Below are 22,839 nucleotides of genomic sequence, written 5' to 3'. Positions count from 1 at the left end.
CAAGGTGTTTTAGGAGTAGGACGGTGTCACCGACTGTAGCAAAATGGTTCATGCCAGATGCACGAGGGACAATGGACAGTGTTTACAGGTTCGGGCCGCTTAGAGATGCGTAACACCCTACGTCCTGGTGAGTATGCTTTGTGTAATGGGTTACAAGGTAGCTCTCTAAAGCGAGAACGTGGAGAGTTGAGGTGGATGGCTGAATGATGGGATCGATCCTTTTGAAGGGGTGCCCCCTAGGCCTTATATATTCGACCATGGGGTAATACACGTGGATATGATAACAATGTGCACCTAAAAGATAGTGAACTGTTTGAGTCTATCTTCCTATGATTCTGCCGACCTATCCTCGCCTGGTTCCGTTGCATGGGGCTCCAGCGCGGGAAAGTCGGATCCTTGTTGTGGTCGCTTGCTCAACGCTGTGGGCCGTTCGGGCTTGCACCAATCCGGCCTTACGTCAACCTGCTTTACTGATTGTCCCTTCCCAGGCCCACGAAGGAATGGCCTTACGATTTATTGGGCCCTTGGGCCTCTCGTGAGGTCTTTTACCCTTCCAGTGGACCCGGGGGATATCTGTCCCCCACAGGCGGGTGCCGTGGCTAGTCATGATGCCATGGATTGGCGCGGTGCTGGGGTACAACATGGAGTGTGCGATCCCTAAGGCATCAAAAGTCTCTACTTACATGATGTGAGATCGCTCCCCCCATCCATGAGGACTCTGGAGAGATGCTTCGGGCCGACGATTTCTTTGACGACAAGGGGGTAGGTTCTAGGATGTGGGACCCTACTTGGGTGATCGTGTTGATCGAACACGATGGGGGCCTCCAGCCATGAGGAGTAAAGCGAGCTAGAGGACTCCACCACGTACACCTCTCGGTTGCCGAACTCATGGGGGTGCTTGTTGCCACTCTTCCACTAATGTTTGCAAGGCGGCCTCAAATGCTAGCGACAGTGCCTCCCCTACTCGCCACCTGGCGGAGGCAGCAAGTTGGTTGGGGCGTTGCTTAATAGTGGTGGTGCACTTCCCGCGGTGTTGCCTCTCCGGTCTGCTCCTGGTGGAGCGCCCGGGCACCTTACTCATGACGGCTCATGTGTTAGGAATGGCGAGATGGAGCCCTCTAGCAGAGTTGGCGAGGTAGTCGAGGGAGCAAAACTTGATGCTGCTCCCAAGGGCAAAAATCCCATCTCTGCCAGATGCTGATAAACTGGTCATCTGAGCGGGTAATGTCACTTGGCACGCTAACGATCTGAAAGTGCATTCATCCCTTTTGTGGGTTTTGGTGATTTGGATAACAACACATTTAAAGGTCTAACAAGTTTGCTAAGGGGGTGTTTGGTTTAAGGAATCACTACATCCAAATTGAGGTGGTGCATCATGAGTTCATTCCTCAAATTTGGTGGGATGACCCCATTCCTCATATTAGTACTAACTAACTAACTATGAGGAATGAGGTGGTGATGGATCAACTCATTCCATTACACAAACCAAACAAAAATAGTGAGGAGTGAGAAGATGATGGACTAGCTCATTCGTCAAACCAAACACCCTTTAAGTGTTGAACAAGAAATTCAGTATGATGAACATACTTGAATAGTGTATAATGATTAGTGAACAAAGGTTCAACACAAGGTTAAATAACCAATGAGACAATGCAAATGGATATAATTTGGTCTTTATATTGGTTTGAATATATGGACAAGACCTAAGAAATCACTATGCATAAATATGATCATAATAAAGGTTGAAGTGATTAAGAGGATTGGTCAAGCCAAAGTGAATAAGATATGAGGAGTCTTGAATTGACTTGACCATATTACTATTAGTCCATATATGCTTCTATGAGAATCAAACTAGATCTTGATTGATCTTAGCATTTATATCTAGACGACATTCAAGCAAGGCTCACAATATTGAAGAAATGATTCTCTCAATGGATGCTCAATATGATGTGACTTAAGAATGGCTTGATAGGGTGAAGATAGCAAGGAAAGGTCCTCGAGGGACTAAGCGAAGGTGAAGTCCAAGCGACGGCTTGTGGACCGAGGTACCATGGCTAAGGTGAAGAAGAGAGTACTTGCACTAAGTCGATGAACTAATCACCTATGAAGAGTTATATTTTGTTGATGCATCAGTAAGGTGACTTGAAGCCATGAGTTGAGCTCATATATGGTGAAATGGTTCAAGTCACAGGCTCGATTTGTGTTTGCTTCAAATGGTGAGACAAAGATGTTTGTGATCCTTATGAAGAAACACAATGGAGAAATCACATAGGAGACACCAATGACTCAAGGAGTTTACTTAATTATATTTTATTTAACTTGAGTATAGGAATCGTCGTACTATCAAGGTGGATCCAAAAAGAAGGTTGGTGTTTGCCAAAGCTCAAGCTACTAAGATTCAAAAGCTATTTCAAAAACAAAATCTTTTGGACACTCTGTGAGTTCAACTGGAATGAGGTTTGGGAGACAGAGATCCTTCCTGTTGAAAAGCAGTTGAGTTTTTTCAGCTGAGTTGAACTTCTTCAGCTAAGTTGAGCTTCTTTCGCTGAGTTGAGCTTTTTTAGCTGAGTTGAACTTCTTCAGCTGAGTTGAGCTTTTTCAGCTAAGTTGAGCTTCTTCAGATGAGTTGAGTTTTTTCAATTGAGTTGACCTTCTTCAGTTGAGTTGAGCTTTTTCAGGTGAATTGAACTTTCTCGGCCGAGTTGAGCATCTTCAGCTGAGTTGAGCTTTTTCAGTTGAGTTGAGCTTTTTCAGCTGAGTTGAACTTAACTTCAATTGGGGTCTAGACAGGTTCAACCGAGGTCCAGACAGGTTCAACCAAGGTCCAGGGCAAGTTCAACCGGGGTCTAGGCAGGTACAACCGAGGTCCAAGACAAGTTCAATCGGGGTTTTTTCCCTAGACCTCTCTGGTCAAAACCAGTTGAACTAGCCCAGGGAGAGGTTAAACCGATGTCAGGGTCAGCTAACCAGTCTGACCTGCAGTCTGCCAGTCTGATTGACAAACTGACTATCAGTCTGACCACCAGGCATTTGAACCGGCCCTAGGGGATGTTCAACCGGTGTCAGGACCTGTTGACCAGTCTGACCTGCAGTCTACCAATCTGACTGGCAGCCTAACTGTCAGCCTACCCCTAGGCAGTTGAACCGGCCCTAGGGGCGGTTCAACTAGACCTGCGTACCAAACTCCATTTCTAACCTGAGAAACACTCCCCACTCTCTCTCACACCTCTTGCCTCTTCCATTTCAAATCTTTTGAGAGAAATCTTTGAGTGAGATTGAGAGTTGCGGATTATGTGCTTCATCTCCAAATCCTTCTTGCTCTTCTTGATTCGAGCTTTGGTACTACATCGAGTTCTTTGTAGATTCATTACTCTTGGAGCTTCTAGCTCCTAGACGATTAGGTATCTCTTGTGAGTCTCCAAATCTTGTGGAAGACCACAAGAAAGTTTGTATTATCCGCTCGTGTGAGAAAAGATTAGTGTGTGGGCTTGACCTTTGTGGTCGGCAAGGGGAGGATTAGGGTTGAAAGAGACTTGGCTCTTTGTGGGCGCCTCAACGAGGAAGTAGGGCACCTTGGTGGTGTGTCCGAACCTCGGGATAAATCTTGTGTCTCTTGTGTTCTTACTCATTGTGTTTGTTCATGTTCTTCATTCCCTCACCATTCCGTGGAAGAATTGTTCATATCTTTTCGGTATATGGATTTTGAGAAGTACCCTTCTTAGATCTACTACATTGAACCATGTGAATCATCTAGGACGTCCCATTTACAAAGTTAACTAGGTGAATTTCGAGATCAATTCAGTTTTATATCTCATTCTTTAGTTGAGCTCGTGCAAATCGGTTGAACCGGTTTTGACACCGGTTGAACCGATTTTACCCAGTTCGTTTCTAGTTTTTGTTGGAAAATTTTCTGTTTGCCTATTCACCCCCCATCTAGGCAACTTTCACGATCCCCTACCTAGCGCGATAACTGTTGTGGTTTCGGAAACCAGGGGACAATAAGATTTGTGTTTGGTGGGGATACTAGCATGGACTCACTCCAAATGGTGAATCGCTAGGACTTGAACGAAGAACTTGGGACATGGGGTTTATACTGGTCCAAGAAGAAGCTCTAGTCCAATGTAGTGTTGATCATATTATTGCAATGGAATGTGTTACAACTTGTGTGTATGTGTGTAAAAGGAAAGCCTTCCCTTTTATATCTTAAGGGACAGACTTTGCATTGTTGTCCCTTTTAGAGAGAGAGAGAGAGTAAAGAGAGAAAGAGTCCTTCGACTGTTGTGGTGGGCCCCCTTCTCCTGGTCGTACGAAGTAGTGCTTCTAGTATGGTGCCGCCCATTTACTCCCATCTCTGCGGTGGGTTCATGGCTAACGTCCTTGTGGTAATGCGCGGCGGGTCCCATGGTTCAGCCCCGTGGCTCGACGGACATGACATGGTTTCCTCCCGTCATCATGGGCCCAAGTTGTGCTTCCGCTCATATGGATTCATCCATTCGGTATGGTGCCTTGTCCTGTCGTTTTCGTCATACCAGTTACTATGGAGGCTTCGGTGCTGAGGTTGCCTTCGACTAGAGCTGCCTCGTCCCATAAAATAGTGTGGTTTGCTTATTATAAGAAAAGGGGCTGTTGGGGACTTGTTCTCAAATGCTAAGAGTTAAGAACAAGGCAACATAAAAAGTGTTAAGTGTTAAAGTCCTTCGTCCTTCGAAGCATTATGTCCCTTCGGGAAATAATGAGTTTCGGACGAAGGTCATAAGAGACATACCTTCGTAAACATAACGAGTAATGACGAAGGACTCATATAAAGCATGAAATATAATATAAGCATCATCATAGAATCATTTCTATTTTATTAACATGGAAAAATAGAAATGATTTCAAATTACAAATGTACCTTCGGTCCTGAGAGAAGGTAAAGAGTACAAGCGTGACGCAAAAGCAAATGCCAAGTCAGCGTGTGAACAGTACGGGGGTACTGTTCATCTATTTATAGACACAGGACGCAGCCTGTGACGAATTACAATTATGCCCTTTACAAAAGTTTACAACATTATCTTAGACCTCTATGGATAAAAAGGTCATTCTATCTTTATGTCGGTTTGCAACGCCGAAGCTCTATAAAAAGGAACCTTCGGCCATTTCCTGGGGACGATTTCAGCCGAAGCTGCTTCTTCACGCAAGACCTTCGGCGCAACGAAGCATGGACCCAACAGTAGCCCCTTTCGCGGCGCTAGATCGTTTTTCGTAACGAGCTTGAACCGTGAAAAAAATCCTCTCAAGCTTCGGGAAGCCGAAGGTCCAAAAAACACCTTCCCTGAGCTCGTTGCCGAGAAACGATCCATTTCCCGAGATCGTGTCGGTCCCACCTTGCAGAGTCACTGTTTGGTCTTTGCGGTCCACTGCGCAGCGAGTACAAGTTACTGCCCGCCTGGTGTAAAAACCCTGCCGCTTCGCCTTCTTACCTGCAGCACTATATAAACAGACGAGTAGGTGTGAAGTTACCACAGCATTTACTGCTATTTGCACTGTTTTGCTGCCAAAATTTTTAACCATCACCGAAGCTTGTTTGTCAGATTTGAACGAAGCTCTATCTTGAAGCCTGCTTCGGAGAAAAAAGTATCAAAGTTTCACAAGTTCATAATTAAATGGCCAGAGTTCGCTCTACAGCTAGGGTTGAGCGTGAGGGGGATGAAACTGAAGCTTCGGAGACTGTGCCCATCTCCGAAGCGATGCAGCGCTCCGGACTGGTGACTGCGGAAGAAATGCCTGCTGCCGAAGCAAACCCGACAGCTGCCGAAGGAGAAGGGAACATTGAAGAAACCGACTCCGAAGATGACTACCGTATTGCCATGCCCAGCAAACCCAGCCACCTAGACTTCGGAAAATCGACTGTTTCAAAGGTTGATCTCGCCAAGATGGTGAAAGCAGGTTTTTTCAGTGAGGATCAGAAGAAGCTACTTCGCTTCGGGGGAGAAGAGACCACCCCGAAGCCAGAGAAGGACGAGGTTGTCATCTTCAAAAGCTTTTTAAAGGCTGGGCTAAGATTCCCTGTTCACGAGATTGTTGCGGAGATATTGAAGAGGTTTGGCATCTACCTTCACCAGTTAACTCCTAACGCTATCGTTAGGCTTAGCGTTTATATTTGGGCCCTCCGAAGCCAAGCAGTGGAGCCTTTTGCTGACAGTTTCTGTCGAGTTCATGAATTGCATTATCAAACAAAGGCCAGAAAAGATGGGCTTCATGAAAACTTCGGTTGCTACAATTTTGCCTACCGGAAAACCGCAAAGTTTCTTGTAATCAGCTACCGAAGCAAATGGCCGGCAGGCTGGAAATCAGAATGGTTCTATGTCAAGGTCGATGAGGACAAGGAGAAGCTTGTGCAAAGTCCACTCGAGCTAACTTTCGGAGAAACCCGACCCCACTGCAACATGACACCAGAGGGTCAAACTCAACGGGCAATGGATGAATTCAGAATCATTGCAGAGCATATTGGTACCAGGGATCTGGTTCAAGAATTCTTAGCATTCAAAGTCTTCCCTACTCTGAAAAAATGGGAAATGCCAAAGTTAAAGGGGGAGAAGAAGGAAGGGGATCTTGTCCGGCTTCCTTACCACTTCAAATTCAAGAAATATTTTAAGAAGCCCTGCCAAGAGTGGCTGGATACAGTTGAGGTGATGTGTAATGAAATTCTTGGAAATTATTCGAAAAAAGAAGATCAACTGATGACAGCAGCCTTCGGCACCCGTCCGAAGCGAAGGCTGAACCGAGTGCTTGATGCACTGGGTTTCGAATATCCTGATTATGCGCAGCTGAACAAGGGTGCTGAGGGCCAGAGAAGAAAAAGAGCGGCCGAAGCTTTAAACAAGGATGAAGAACAACCACCAAAAAAGAAGAAAATTGTCAAGAGAAAAATATCAACTCCAAAGCGAAAACTATCCGAAGAAGAGGGGACCCCCACACCACCTTCTACTAGCGACGTGGAGGAAATTCTAAAGGTAATGACTGAACCCATGCCCACGAAGCTAAGTCCATTAGGGCCTCGACTGACGAAGCTTTTTCAAAAGGTGGCGGAGCCGGAAAAAACGAAGATAGCCAAAGCGAAAAGGCAAAGAATTATTGCCGTAACAGAAGTTATTGACAAGACGCCACCGAGGGCGTCAATTCAGAAAACACCAGCTGTTGAGGGCACAGAAAATGTCGAAGTCGCACCTTCGGAGGTCGCGGCTACCGAAGCCGCTACAGCCGAAGATGTAAACTTAGAATCTACTATTGAAGACATCAACAAAATTTTAACAGACATGGCTGCAGAAGAAGCTGCCACCACTGCTGAAGAAACCATGGCCACAGTGCCTGGGAAAGGGAAAGAAATAGCCGAAGACACTTCGGACGACGAAGCCTACTCATTTCAAAATTTAGTCGGGCAAAAACTGTCGAAGGCCGAAAAAGAAGAGCTTAAGGAATACGCCAAATCTTGCGGATACAAGCCAGGAGCTCTTCTATTTGGAGGCATTGATGATGAAAAACTGGGCTGCATCCGGGACTCAGCTGGGGCTAAGGTCATCGGTACTCTATCAAAGAGTATCGGTTTTCCGAAACTAGAGACAGACATCAGCCGCTACCGACGACAACATATCGTCGGCAGCTTATTTTATTCAAATTTCAAGGTAAACATCCTTCTCTCTAACTTCTATTGTTTTTTAATAATGGCAATATTCTTTAACGAAGGTTGTTTATTTGCAGAGCATGCTTCTAAGCAAAGCTTTGAGGATGCAGCAAGATCTAGAAGATAAGAAGCACGAAGCTATAATTGAAAATTTAGAGAGCAAGATAAAAGAACAATCAGCTATTATTGAAAAGAAAGACTTCGAACTTCAATCAACCGAAGGCTTGCTGGCAGAGACTGAAGCCAAAGTAGCAGAATTGAATTCGAAGCTTCTCTGCCAATCAAAACAATTTGAACAAGAGAAGCTAAGACTTGACTCGAAACTTGAAGCCGAAGTCCAAGCCAACTCAAATTTGAAGAAATCATTAACAAGCCTTCAGGATAAATGTTTGAATTTTAGCAACAATTGTATCCAACAACTAAAGAAGATCTTTTACTCAGTTGGAGCCAGCAGCGGGAAATTTACCCCTTCGGATGAAGATTTACCAAAAGCCTTCGATCATATCGAAGCTGAAATTGAAGAACTTGACGAAGTTATAGCTGGGCACGGTGACTTCTGTGCCTGGGTAGCTTCTCGGGGTACTGCTGCAGCATTCCTGAAGGCTGGCTGCGAGCATGGGAAGATTGTCAACAGGCCCAACTTCGCCCTGTCTCCATCAATTCTCGACGACATTCCTGACCTCGCCCGGAGCATCTCAAATAGATTCATAAAAATGATATGGACAAAAGGCGGGCGAGAGAAGGCTGGGGACGAAGCTCGAAGTCATCTTGAACCAGTAAGAAATCATACTTTGTACTTACCTCCTCCTTCACACTTGATTTTTACTCGGGATACCTTGATTCATGTAGGATGACGAAGCTGAAGGTGATACTTAAAGGATATGCCGCCGAAGCAGAAACCTGACGAAGATTATTAGGAGTAGACTAGAAAAAACTCAGGAGAATTTGTAACAACTTTTTGTAAATACAATTAATCTATTCTCAAGGAACTTTGTTCATACCTTGTAATATATTCTTACCCTTTTATTGAGACGCTTTGATGTGGACGAAATCAGTATTTTGAGCCGAAGGCGAAAAAAACACCTTCCCTTCTTTTCGGACACAACGAAGCATAAAAGACCATTTCTTCTTTTTGCCAAAGCTTTTCTTTTTTGTACATGACGAAACATAAAAGACGGCTTCTTCCTCTTGCCGAAGCTTTTTCTTTTTTGTACATGACGAAACATAAAAGACCGCTTCTTCCTCTTGCCGAAGCTTTTTCTTTTTTGTACATAACGGAACATAAAAGACCACTTCTTCCTTTTGCCGAAGCAACCACTTAGGAACACAAATGCTATGAATGAATGCTTATGAATGCAAATGCTATGATGTAATGTGCGAATGAATGTCCAAAGCATATAACCGAAGCCACACTCAACCATTATTTCCTTGGAATCAACCACACATCAGCTCTGCATTCCCTTAGGAACGACTTTGGAGCTTCCTCGTCTTTTACTTAGACGGTATAAACTCTGCATTCCCTTAGGAACGTCTTTGGAGTTTCTTCGCCTTTTACTTAGGCGGTATAAGCTCTGCATTCCCTTAGGAACGTCTTTGGAGCTTCTTCGTCTTTTACTTAGACGGTATAAACTCTGCATTCCCTTAGGAACGTCTTTGGAGTTTCTTCGCCTTTTACTTAGGCGGTATAAACTCTGCATTCCCTTAGGAACGTCTTTGGAGTTTCTTCGCCTTTTACTTAGGCGGTATAAGCTCTGCATTCCCTTAGGAACGTCTTTGGAGCTTCTTCTCTTTTTTCTTTTTCAGTTTCTGCACTCGATGGTGCGTTCTCAGCTGTTACATTTACATTTTTTGGGGGATTTTGCTCTTATAAGACTAAAAAAGGAAATTACACATGATGGCCCCATTAAAAACCTTTCTCCCCCTTCGGAAAGGAAAAGGGTGCCATGAAAAAGAAAAGAAAAAACATAAAAAATTACATCATGTTATACATAGTATCGCCGAAGCTCATCCGCATTCCAAGACCTTGGAATTTCGTTGCCATCCATGTCCTTCAATCTGTACGATCCAGGCCTTGACGAAGATACTACTAAGAATGGTCCTTCCCATTTCAACTGTAGCTTACCCACTGTATCTGGGTTAGCCACTCTCCGAAGCACCAAGTGTCCCGGCTCAATATTTTTTAGCCGGACTTTTCTATCTCGCCATTTAACTGTTTCAGCCTGATATTTATTGATATTCTCCACGGCCTGAAGCCTGATCCCTTCTAAAGCATCCTTTTCCACAAGGCAAGCATCTTCGGGACCTGATTCTGCCGAAGCTACTACTCTTATTGATCCAGCTTTTGCTTCCTCCGGAGTTATTGCTTCGTCACCGAATAATAATTTGAATGGGGTAAAGCCTGTAGACCTTGATGTTGTTGTATTGTGGCTCCACACCACTTTGATTAACTGATCTGGCCACTTTCCCCTGGGTTGATTGAAGATTAACTTCATTATTCCTGTCATTATAATGCCGTTGGCCCTTTCAACGAGCCCATTTGACTCCGGATGCCTGACTGATGCGAAATGGATTTTCGTTCCAATTTGATCACAGAAATTTCTGAAAGCTTCGGAGTCAAACTGCGTTCCATTATCTACAGTGATTGCCTTCGGTACCCCGAAGCGACAGACAATATTCTGCCAGAAAAACTTTTGGACAGTGGCCGAAGTTATTGTGGCCAATGGCTTCGCCTCAATCCACTTGGAAAAATACTCCACAGCCACTATAACATATTTTAGATTCCCTTGAGCCGGTGGTAATGGACCCAACAAGTCAAGGCCCCACCTTTGCAATGGCCAGATGGGTTGTATCAGCTGTGTCAAAGACGAAGGTTGTTTTTGATCTCTTGCACATTTCTGACAACCTTCGCACTTTTGCACTAACTCCGCCGCATCCGAAGCTGCCTTCGGCCAATAAAACCCTTGGCGGAAGACTTTCCCAAGTAATGGCCTGGATCCGATGTGGGATCCACACAGGCCTGCATGTATCTCTTTCATCAACTCTATACCTTCGGCTCTAGATAAGCACTTGAGCAGCGGAGCGCAAACTCCATGTTTGTATAATTCCCCTTCTATCATGACATACGGACGAGCTCTTGCCTCTATTCTTTTATTGTAAGCTTCGTCATCTGAAAGGAACTTACCCTGAAGGTAAGAGATTATTTCAGTTCTCCAATCTTCGCTGTAAACAGGAGATATGTTGAGGACTGCTCTTTCAAGGAGCTCCACTGAAGGTGCCTTTATTGTTTCGAAGAACACATCCGAAGGTAACGGCAGCCCCTGTGCCGCAGACTTAGCTAGCAAATCAGCATGCTCATTTTGTCCTCGAGGAATATTCTTGACAGAGAATCCTTCGAAGGATGCTTCGATCCTTCGGACCGTATCTAGATATTTTTCAAGCTTCGGATCTTTAGCCTTGCAACTTTTGTCAACATGACCCGAAACCACCTGGGAATCAGTTTTAAGAATTGCCCTTCTGATTCCCATTGCCTTTAATTTCCGAAGGCCCAGAAGCAGGGCTTCGTACTCAGCAATATTGTTCGTGCAGCTGAAATCAAGTCTTGCTGCATAACAAGTTTTGACCTTGGATGGTGAAACCAACACAGCAGCTGCACCTGCTCCGAAGATTCCCCAAGAGCCATCACAAAACACTGTCCACACTTCGGCATCTTTATTTGCTTCTTCATCCTGAGCCCCTGGCGTCCAGTCGGCAATGAAATCTGCCAATGCTTGAGACTGAATCGAAGATCTATGCACATAATCAATGTAAAACTCGTTGAGCTCTGCAGCCCATTTCCCAATCCGTCCAGTAGCTTCTCTATTTCTCATTATATCCTTCAACGGCTGCGAAGAAGGAACAATGATATTGTATGCCTGAAAATAATGCCGAAGCTTCCTGGATGCCATTAAAACGGCATATAATACCTTCTCCAGCTCTGTATAATTTTTCTTTGAGACACTAAGGACCTCAGATACAAAATACACTGGAACTTGCTTCTTGAGCTGGCCATAAAGCTTCTCCTGGACAAGCGCCACGCTTACTGCTGAGTGCGAAGCTGCCACATATAACAACAGAGGAGCCCCTGGCGTTGGCGGAGTTAATGTTGTGAGATCTATCAAGTATTGCTTCAACTCTTCGAAGGCTTTTTGTTGACTTGGGCCCCATTGAAAGACTTCGGCTGACTTCAGCACCTCGAAAAATGGTAAGTTTCTTTCTGCTGATCTGGATATAAATCTGTTGAGAGATGCCAGCCTTCCTGTTAATCTTTGGGCCCCTTTTCTTGTAGTTGGTGGCTCCATTCGAAGTATAGCTTCGATTTTATTTGGATTAGCTTCGATTCCCTTTGTTGAAACCAAGCATCCAAGAAATTTACCCTTCTTTACTCCGAAGACACATTTCTCTGGATTCAGCTTCAAACCAGCTTGTCTGAAGCTGGCGAAGGTCTCCTGCAGATCAACAATATGATTTTCCTGCTTCGTGCTTTTGACGATAATATCATCAACATAGGTCAACACATTTCTGCCTATTTGAGACTGAAGAACCTTCGCAGTCATTCTGCTGAAACTTCCTCCAGCGTTTTTGAGCCCCTCAGGCATCCGAAGATAGCAATACGTGCCACTTGGAGTTATGAAGCTAGTTTTCGGCTCATCTTCCTTTTTCATCCAGATTTGATGATATCCTGAGTAACAGTCCAAGAGACTCATGAGCTCTGAAGAAGCTGCTGCATCGACTAGAGAGTCTATCCTTGGCAACGGGAATTCGTCCTTCGGACAAGCCTTGTTGAGATCTGTGAAATCGATACACATTCTCCACTTGCCATTGGCCTTCTTCACCATAACAGTGTTAGCTAGCCACTCTGGATACTTCACTTCTCTGATAACTCCTGCACTGAGGAGTCTTTTTACTTCATTGCGAGCCCCTTCGGCCTTGTCATCAGACATTTTCCGAAGCCTCTGCTTTCGGGGTCTGAAGGATGGGTCAACATTGAGCGAATGTTCAATAACATCCCGATTTACTCCACAGAGATCATTAGCCGACCATGCAAAAACATCTTTGTTGTTGAATAAAAACCTTATCAAGGTTTTCTCCTGGTCTTCAGATAATTGCGAGCCCAACAGCACCTTCTGCTCTGCTATGTCCTCACACAATAGCATGGGCTTCGGCTGATCTGCTGAAGCTGCCTTCTCCCTTCTGAATTTGTACTGTTCACAAGCTTCAGTTCCATCTATATTATGGATTGCCTTGGAGTCGGTCCAGCTTCCTTCGGCCCTTCTAGCAGCTTCCTGGCTTCCATGGATAGCAATAGGCCCTTGGTCCGAAGGTATCTTCATGCAAAGATAGGCAGGATGAAGGATTGCTTCGAAGGCATTAAGAGTACCACGACCAATAATTGCATTGTAAGGATATTCCATGTCAACAATGTCAAACACAACTTGCTCAGTTCTAGTGTTGTTGATGAATCCGAAGGTTACTGACATGGTGATCTTGCCCAGTGCTACAATCTGTCTTCCTCCGAAGCCACAAAGAGGATGTGTAGCATCATGAATCTTATCTTCTGGCTCTTGCATTTGTCTGAAGGCTTTAGCAAATATGATGTCAGCTGCACTGCCTGTATCGACCAAGACATTGTGAACCAGAAATCCTTTGATAACACAAGAGATAACCATGGCATCGTTGTGTGGGTAATCTTTGAGCTGAAGGTCCTCTTGAGAGAAGGTAATAGGAATGTGAGACCATCTTGATTTGATGAAGGGTCCTTGCACCCCAACATGCTGTACTCTTCTCTGCGCTTCCTTCTTCTGCTTCTTGTTAGCTGGCTCTGAGGACGAGCCACCTGTGATCGGGAGCACCAGCTTCGGGTCCGAAGCAACTCCAGCTTGATTGTTGAACGAAGCCATCAGCTCAGAAAAGTGGAAGTGAGTTCACCGGAGGTGGGCGCCAATGTTGGGGACTTGTTCTCAAATGCTAAGAGTTAAGAACAAGGCAACATAAAAAGTGTTAAGTGTTAAAGTCCTTCGTCCTTCGAAGCATTATGTCCCTTCGGGAAATAATGAGTTTCGGACGAAGGTCATAAGAGACATACCTTCGTAAACATAACGAGTAATGACGAAGGACTCATATAAAGCATGAAATATAATATAAGCATCATCATAGAATCATTTCTATTTTATTAACATGGAAAAATAGAAATGATTTCAAATTACAAATGTACCTTCGGTCCTGAGAGAAGGTAAAGAGTACAAGCGTGACGCAAAAGCAAATGCCAAGTCAGCGTGTGAACAGTACGGGGGTACTGTTCATCTATTTATAGACACAGGACGCAGCCTGTGACGAATTACAATTATGCCCTTTACAAAAGTTTACAACATTATCTTAGACCTCTATGGATAAAAAGGTCATTCTATCTTTATGTCGGTTTGCAACGCCGAAGCTCTATAAAAAGGAACCTTCGGCCATTTCCTGGGGACGATTTCAGCCGAAGCTGCTTCTTCACGCAAGACCTTCGGCGCAACGAAGCATGGACCCAACAGGGGCAAACAGTTGTGTCTACAACTATTGCCCGGGCTCATGGCGTCATGTTCTATTGTGGTCGATGTATGCTTGCGACTCTAGCTCAACGCTTAGGCTTCCTCAGCGGGGGACTTGGTTGCCCGCTCTGCCTCGCAGACTTGCTCGGTGGGGGACTTGGCCATCCGCTCTACCTCATAGACTTGCTCAGCGGGGGACTTGACCATCCTAGTTTGTAGGGCCAAGAGAGGGTTTATGGGCTTGCTGCAGGTACCTTGCTCCTGGCCCCGTGACCAGTGCTCACAAAAATTAGCAATACGTGAACGAGTAGTTACTCCCTTGTTGATGTCACCTAGGATTTGGTCCACTGGATGATCTCTTTGTATGGTGGCGTGGATTGGTGTCGAAGGTGTCTGTGGTACTTCTTGTTCATGCTACCCCCTTGATCCATGTTATCGTCTTGAGGTAACTATTCTTCATCTTAACTTGGGGGTTGCACCATCATTGAGGAAGAAGGTTGATCTTGTTCCTTTTGTTTTTCCTGTGGTCGCACATCACCTATCGCTATAGTCATTATTGCTGTCGTCGGAACCTCATTCTCATCTATATCATCAAGATCAATTTGCTCCCTTGGAGTGCCATTAGTCTCATCAAATACAACATCACTAGTGACTTCAACAAGTCCAGAAGATTTGTTGGAGACCCTATATGCTTTTGTATTTGAATCATAACCAAGTAAAAACCTTCAACGACTTTAGGAGCAAACTTTGAATGCATAGCTCTCTTAACCAAAATGTAGCATTTGCTCCCAAATACACGAAAATAGGAAATATTGGGTTTGTTACCGGTTAGGAGCTCGTATGCGGTCTTCTTGAGGAGGCGATGGAGATAGAGGCGATTTATGGCATGGCAAGTCGTGTTCATGGCTTTCGACCAAACTGTTCCAGTGTCTTGTATTCTCCAAGCATTGTTCTTGCCATGTCGATGAGCATCCTATTCTTCCTTTCACCACACCATTTTGTTGTGGAGTGTAGGGTGCAGGGAACTCATGCTTGATGCCTTCCTCCTCAAGGTACTCCTCCACTTGAAGCTTGAATTCCGAACCACTGTTGCTCCTTATCTTATTCACCTTTCGCTCAAACTCATTTTGAGCCTGCTTCAAGAGGCACTTTAAGGTTCCTTGGGTCTTAGATTTATCCTGCAAAAAGAATACCCAACTAAAGCGGGAAAAATCATCAACAATAACTAGACCATATTTACTTCTCCCGATGCTAAGATAAGCAATGGGTCCAAAGAGATCCATATGAATTAGCTCCAATGGTCTTGACGTCATCATTATGTTCTTGCTTAGATGACTCGTTCCCACCAGCTTTCCTACCTGACATGCTGCATAAGGTATGTCTTTCTCAAAATAGACATCGGTTAGTCCTAGCACATGTTCTCCCTTTAGAAGCTTATGAAGGTTCTTCATCCCAACATGTGCTAGACGACGATGCCGCAGCTAGCCCATGTTAGTCTTAGCAAGTAAACATGCATCTAGATCGACGTTGTCTTTAATGAAGTGAACCAAATAAAGCTTGCCATCTAATACACCTTTAAATGCTAATGAACCATCACTTATTTTAAAGACAGTTACATAAACATTTGTAAATAAACAGTTATAACCCCTATGACATAACTGGCTAACTAAAAGCAAATTAGAACCAGATGATTCTACCAAAACGACATTTGAAATCGAGTGCTCGATAGTAATCGCTATCTTACCTAACCCCTTTACCTTGCCTTGGTTCCCATCTCCAAAGATGATCGTGTCATGGGAATCATTATTCTTGACATAGGAAGTGAACATCTTCTCCCCCCATCATGTGGTTTGTGCATCCGCTATCGATAATCCAGCTTGAGCCCGTATATGCATAAACCTACAAAGAATTTAGGCTTAGGGCTTAGGTCCCTAACTAGTGTTGGGTCCTGTCACGTTAGTTACATAAGCTTTTGGAAGCCAAATGCAAGTCTTACCCTTCTTGCATTTAGGTCCTACATGTGAAGCAATATCATTCTTGCAATAAATCACATAGGAAGCATCAAATGTATGAAATAGCATAGAAGGCACTACAGGAATCCAGTTAATCCCCACCGGCTACAAACCGACGGGAATAACCTCTAAACCGACGGGAATTACTAATTTCTGTCAGATTATGGCTAATTCCCGTCGGTCTTAAGCCGATGGCCATCGGATGTCGGGGATACCATAATTCTCGTCAACGGCTGACGGGAATAAGTAATCACCGTCGGCCGCGTATAAACCGATGGGAGTTATTATTAATTGCCGTCGGCCAGGCCAACCGAAAGGAGTTATTGTTAATCCCCGTCGGCCCTACATAGCCGATAGGAGTTACTAATTAATCCTCGTCGGCCCTACCTGGCCAACGGAAGTTACTGGGCCAACGGGAATTAATTGTTAATTCCCGTCGGTTCGACCATAGCCGACGGGAATTAACTGAGCCGACGAGAATTACCCTATACTGCTACAAAACCACCACTAAATTAGGTCACTATTTCTCCACAATTGCACACATAACATATATATCACACAGAACAGACACATTACAAACACATGCATTCATAATCAATTCACGCATTACAAACATAACATTCACCAACATAGTTTACACAAACATTTCAAATAGAAAGTACGACATAAGTTCAAGTGTTTAGTTCGCGAAAAACATAGAGTCAACGCGTTAAGAAACATAGCGTGCACGAGTTCAAGTGTTTAGAGATAACCACCACTTGGGTGGTTAGAGCTTTGACCGCTGCCGCCACCACCACCAGGAGGAGGGAACGCGAAGAGGGAGTCAACAAATCCAGTCCCTGCTGTGGGATCAGATTTACTACCACCCGCTTTGGGCGTAACCTATGCAAGTTAGCAAATATCAACATGTTAAATGCAAATATCAAAAAGTATACAAGTGTATAAATTCATCGAGAGTTATCAAATGTACCCTATCTCCAGGTGTAGGTATATGTGTCGGAGGGGTGTTGAACTGTGGTGGCGGAGCTGGTGTGGATGCAAACTAGCTCCATTGTGGTGGCGGTGGAATATTTGGTGTCATGCCCTGTTGCTGCATTAACTGTTAAACATATGTGTTACTATTGAAGATGTTGTATTGAAATATAATAATTTAGAGTTCGGATTATGTGTACTCACTTGATACATCGCTTGGTTATGTGCATCGCAAGCCTCCATAAATTCGCGTTGTTGTCTCATCCCTTCACGCATCCTCATAATCTCCAACTCCTGCTCGTTCGGTCGACGAGAGCATGAGCTACGGGAAGATGAACCCATACTCTGAGATCTCACCGACGACGAGTCAATGAATCCATCGAAGAGTGTGTATCTATAAGTGTCGGGGACCATAATTAGGGGTACCCTCAAGACTCCTAATTCTCAGCTGGTAACCCCCATCAGCACAAAGCTGCAAAGGCCTTATGGGTGCGACTAAGTCAGGGATCGGTCCATTCGAGGGACTCGATCACGCCTCGTCCGAGCCTAGCCTCGGGCAAGAGCAGCCGACCCCGGAGGATCTCCATCTCGCCCGAGGCCCCCCTCCAGCGACGAACATACTTCCGGCTCGCCTGAGGCCCTGTCTTCGCCAAGAAGCAACCCTGACCAAATCGTCACGCCAACCGACCAAATCGCAGGAGCATTTAATGCAAAGGTGGCCTGACACCTTTATCCTGACGCGCGCCCTTCAGTCGACAGAGCCGAAGTGACCGCAGTCACTTCGCCGCTCCACTGACCGGCCTGACAGAAGGACAGCGCCGCCTGCGCCGCTCCGACTGCTGTGCCACTTGACAGAGTGAGGCTGACAGGCAGTCAGGCCCGGCCTCAGGCACCATAGGAAGCTCCGTTTTGCCCGACCCAGGGCTCGGACTCGGGCTCAGCCCCGGAAGACGGCGAACTCCGCTCCGCCCGACCCAGGGCTCGGACTCGGGCTTAGCCCCGGAAGACGGCGAACTTCGCTCCGCCCGACCCAGGGCTCGGACTTGGGCTCAGCCCCGGAAGACGGCGAACTCCACTCCGCCCGACCCAGGGCTCAGACTTGGGCTCAGCCCCGGAAGACGGCGAACTCCGCTCCGCCCGACCCAGGGCTCGGACTCAGGCTCAGCCCCGGAAGACGACGAACTCCGCTTCGCCCGACCCTAGGGCTCGGACTTAGCCCTGGCCTCAGCCGACGGTCTCCGCCTCGCCCGATCCAGGGGCTCGGACTCGACCTCGGCCACAGAAGACAGACTCGACCTCGACCTCGGAGGAGCCTCCACATCGCCCAACCTAGGGCGCGGACCGGCCACGTCAACAGGGGGTGCCATCATTACCCTACCCCAAGCTGACTCAGGCAACGGGAAACAAGACCGGCGTCCCATCTGGCTCGCTCCGCCAGACGAGCAATGATGGCACCCCGCACGCTCTATGACGACGGCGGCTCTCAGCCCCCTTACGGAAGCAAGAGGACGTCAGCAAGGACTCAACAGCTCTGTAACGCCCTGAATTTGGGGGTAGAATTTTTTTCTTCTTTTCTCTCACCAAATTCAGGCGTTACTCTTTCCTTTTACCCTTTTCTTCTCGCTAAGCCTTGATCTTTTCTAAAAGTTATAGCGAGAATTAGCTCGACATCTTGTGTAACCATAACCTAGAACTATTTTTGGTTGTTGCATCATGCCGGATTATGCACTCTTTCGTTTGTGGTTGAGTGAATTGAAGAGTTAGGCATATAAGGAATTAGGGAAATTAGAAAAAGAAAAGCCTTTTCTTTTTCTCTCCCCCCCCTTTTCTCTCTTTTGGCCCAGCCACCCCTTCCCCTTCGCGCCGGCCCAGTTGGCGGCCCAGCCGCCCCCCCCCCCCCCTTCCCCCTTCCCGCGTGGGCCCCGCGGCGGCCCAGCCGCCCCCTCCCCCCCTCGCCGTGGGCTGTTTCGGCCGGCCCACCTCGCGCCCACCCCCTTTCCCCCACTTTGGGCCCAGTCGGCCCAACCGCCCCTTCCCCCCCTTTTTTCTTTTTCCAAAATTCCCTCCCCGCGGGCCCCGCCCGTCATCCCCTCCCCCTCCCCCAACTCTCTCTCTCCCCTAACCCTAGCCGCCGCCGCCCCTTCCCCCGGCGCCGCCGCCGCCGCACCGCCCCCTCCGGTGAGCCCCCCCTCCTCCCTTCCCCCCTCCCCCGCCCGCTGGCGCCGCTCCCCGGCGCGGTGTTCCCCGCCCGGCCTCGGCGCGCCGCCCTTCGGCCGCCCGCGCCCCGCCGTGCTCGGCCGAGCCCGGCCACGCCCGCCTCGCCCCTCCCCGCGCCGGCCCCGCGCCGGCCGCTCCGGCGAGCCCCCGCCCCCGTCCCGCGCCCGGTCGCGCCCGGCCTCGCCGCCTCGAGCTCGCCCGCCCAGGGCGTCCGCCCTCCCCGCGCCGCCCTCCGGGGAGCCCGCCCGCGCCCCGGCCGCCCCGCCTCGCCGCGCCCGTCCCCGGCGAGCTCAGCCCCGCCCTCGCCCGGCCTCGCTCCGGCGAGCCCGCCCCGCCCTCGCCTCGAGCTCGCCGCCCCGACTGCGCCCCGCCTCGGCCCCGCCTTGCCCGGCCGCGCCCCGGCCTCGCCCCGGCCGCCCCCGGCTGCGCCCGGCAAGCCCGCCCCCTGCTCGTCGCCCCCGCCGCGCCCGGTTCCGGCTCGGCCGTCCCCGGCGAGCCCCGCCCCGGCTCGGCCGCCCGCCCCGTGCCCGACTTGGTCGCGCCGTCCCCGCCCCGGCGTGGTGGTCGGCCGTGTCTTCGCCCCGGCGTGCTTGCCCGCTCGCTCCGCCGTGCCTTGCTCGCGTCGTGACGGCTCCGGCATGGCCTCGAGCTCGGCCCAGCGTGCCTATGGCGCGCGGCTTTGAGCTCGGATAGCGCTCGGCCCCGACGTGCGCACAGCTAGTTCGTGGCATGTGCGTGCGGCCTTGCGCGCGTGCTCGAGTAGTGCGCAGTGCCTTGGCACGACCCGTCGTGTCCCCGTCTACCCCCAGACGCCCCGTCTACCCCCCCCCCCCCCCGTGTCCTATGCGCGCTAATCACGTGTTTATATTAACAAGATAGGAGTCTCAATTTGGAAATTGGTTACGTTGGTTAATTTATATAACTAATCATCTATCTCATTCAATGTTAATCTACTAAAAGTGGTCACGTTTACATTAGTGCATGTAGCTAATTCTTTTGTTAGAACCAATTGGAACTAGAGCACATAGCGTTTAGTTATTCGTTTACCCGTAGTGCGTCTCGGGCATAAGCTTTAACTCTCGCGAGACCTTTTCCCATTTCTTTCTAACCATGGTGAGTTCATTATCGTATGTGATATTCTATGCGGGTTCACTTTATTTGTTCCCTTGTATGGTGTACTGTTTGTTTCCTAATTTGAATGGATGAATGTATGTATGCTTGCAATCGCATAGAGAACGATCCGGTTGAAGAGCCCGAGGAACTCGCAGGAGAAGCCCCTGAGCAGCAGTCGGTTGGTGGAGGCAAGTGTCCCTTGACCTATCTCTGTCCTATACATTCTCTAATTCACCTCCCGCATTACACTTTTATGCCTAAGGATTGACTAGCTTTTGTTATCCATATCCTTGTTTACCTATTTGGGTTGGATTATTATTGTTTAGCTTTATGCTATTGCTCAAACTCTAATCAATGAACATGATGAGATTATCTATGATACGCTGTTTTCCCTTCTCTTATTATGATGTTGTACTTGTGGCCTTAAGGGGGCTCGAGCGGTTTCTCGAGTGCCTCTCCGTAAGGACCTGTTCTATGGATGACCGCCCGGGAAAACAGTGCAACCATGAGGGTGGAATGGGATGCCCTTAACTGAATAATTAGAGGATCCGGGGTGTAGATCACTTAGCCGTCGTGCCGTCAATGGGGCTCGGTGTATGCGGCTCGCTCTGCCAAGTTTGGGTTTGCCCCTTGGGAGGAGTGCGGTGCATTTAGGAAACCTAACGGGTGGCTACAGCCCCGGGGAATCTTTGTAAAGGCTACGTAGTGATGCCCTACTGGGTCACCTTGGTAGTGATCAATGGAGAGTCATGATCTCCGGGCAGAAAGGGAATCACGGCTTGTGGGTAAAGTGCACAACCTCTGCAGAGTGTTTGAAAACTGATATATCAGCCGTGCTCGCGGTTATGAGCGGCCAAGGGAGCTCCAGTGATTAGTGGTACTTGATCAGAGACATTATGGTACAGATGGTTATGAGATCGATGGTTTTGGTTATGACTATGGTACTGGTAAGTGGTATTCTTTACGTTTGGAAAGGGTACATCGGACTAATAACTTGGGTTAATGCTAAAACCTGGCTTTCTATTAGTAAATAATAATCTGACCAACTATAAGCAACTGCTTGACTTATCCCCACATAAAGCTAGTCCACTACAGCCAAACAGGATACTTGCTGAGTATGTTGATGTGTACTCACCCTTGCTCTACACACCAAACCCCCCCATCCCCAGGTTGTCAGCATTGCAACCACTGCTCAGGAGAAGATGAAGCCGTGGAAGGAGACTTCCAGGAGTTCCAAGACTACGACGAGTTCTAGGCGTGGGTTAGCGGCAACCCCCAGTCGGCTGCCTGTGAAGGCCGCGTTTATCTACGTTTCTTTTCCGCACTTTGATTTTTATTGTAAGGACTATGTGGACGTCTCAGATGTATGATGTAATCGACTATTTTTTCCCTTTTAATACTATTTTGAGCACTGTGTGATGATGTCCATGTTATGTGACCGCTGTGTACGTGAATAACTGATCCTGGCACGTACATGGTTCGCATTCGGTTTGCCTTCTAAAACCGGGTGTGACATAAGTGGTATCAAAGCCGTGCTGACTGTAGGACCGCTAACCTAGAATAGAATGGTCGTTCTAAGGACTATAGACCTCAGTCCCTGCCTTGACTTTGATATCCCTTCAAAAGTTGGTCATACCGACCAAACCTATGTTCTACTATATAATATACCTTGCTGAAAATTGTGTTTTATTCTAATCCTTCATTTACTTATGGTTCATTATTTGCTGGTCATATTAATTCTGTTCTCACTCTTTTGCTTGCAATGTCTTTTGTAGATGGCTCGACTTAGACACACTGCACGAAAGTCCGTCATCCCCTTCTTACCCTCCCGCCTTGCTGAGCATCCGCTTCGCCGTCCCGTGGCCGGACAGTTCAGCCACTTGGAGAGACTGCACCACCGCCTGCATGAGGAGCAGGAATGTCGACGACAGGAGCAACAGGGCTCTTCCTTCTCGCTCCAACAGGAGATAGAGTCCGTGAGGAGCTGCTCCCCCGTGCTTCCCCTGGAGGCGCCCCTGCACCACCACTGGGCGCCCCAGCCTCTAGAGTAGCTGCTGGAGGAGACCCAGATGACGGAGGTGGCGACGACAGCTCGAGCCACGACACTGACTTCTCTGCTGACCATGAGCCGGAAGGATGGGTCGCTCGACCCATCACTCGCGACGCTGCTCGCGGGTGTCACTTCCATGATGCGCTCGACACCCTGCTACGTCGGGCACTTAACCGGCGTACTTGGTCCATCGAGTATCGTTGTGTGGTCTACCAGCATAGTCGCGGGGTCTACCCGGACCGCTGG

The sequence above is a fragment of the Zea mays genome, chromosome 1, assembly GCF_902167145.1.
Source record: "Zea mays cultivar B73 chromosome 1, Zm-B73-REFERENCE-NAM-5.0, whole genome shotgun sequence".
NCBI lineage: Eukaryota > Viridiplantae > Streptophyta > Magnoliopsida > Poales > Poaceae > Zea > Zea mays.
The sequence above is the reverse complement of the archived record's forward strand: the minus strand, read 5'-3'. Positions refer to the sequence as shown.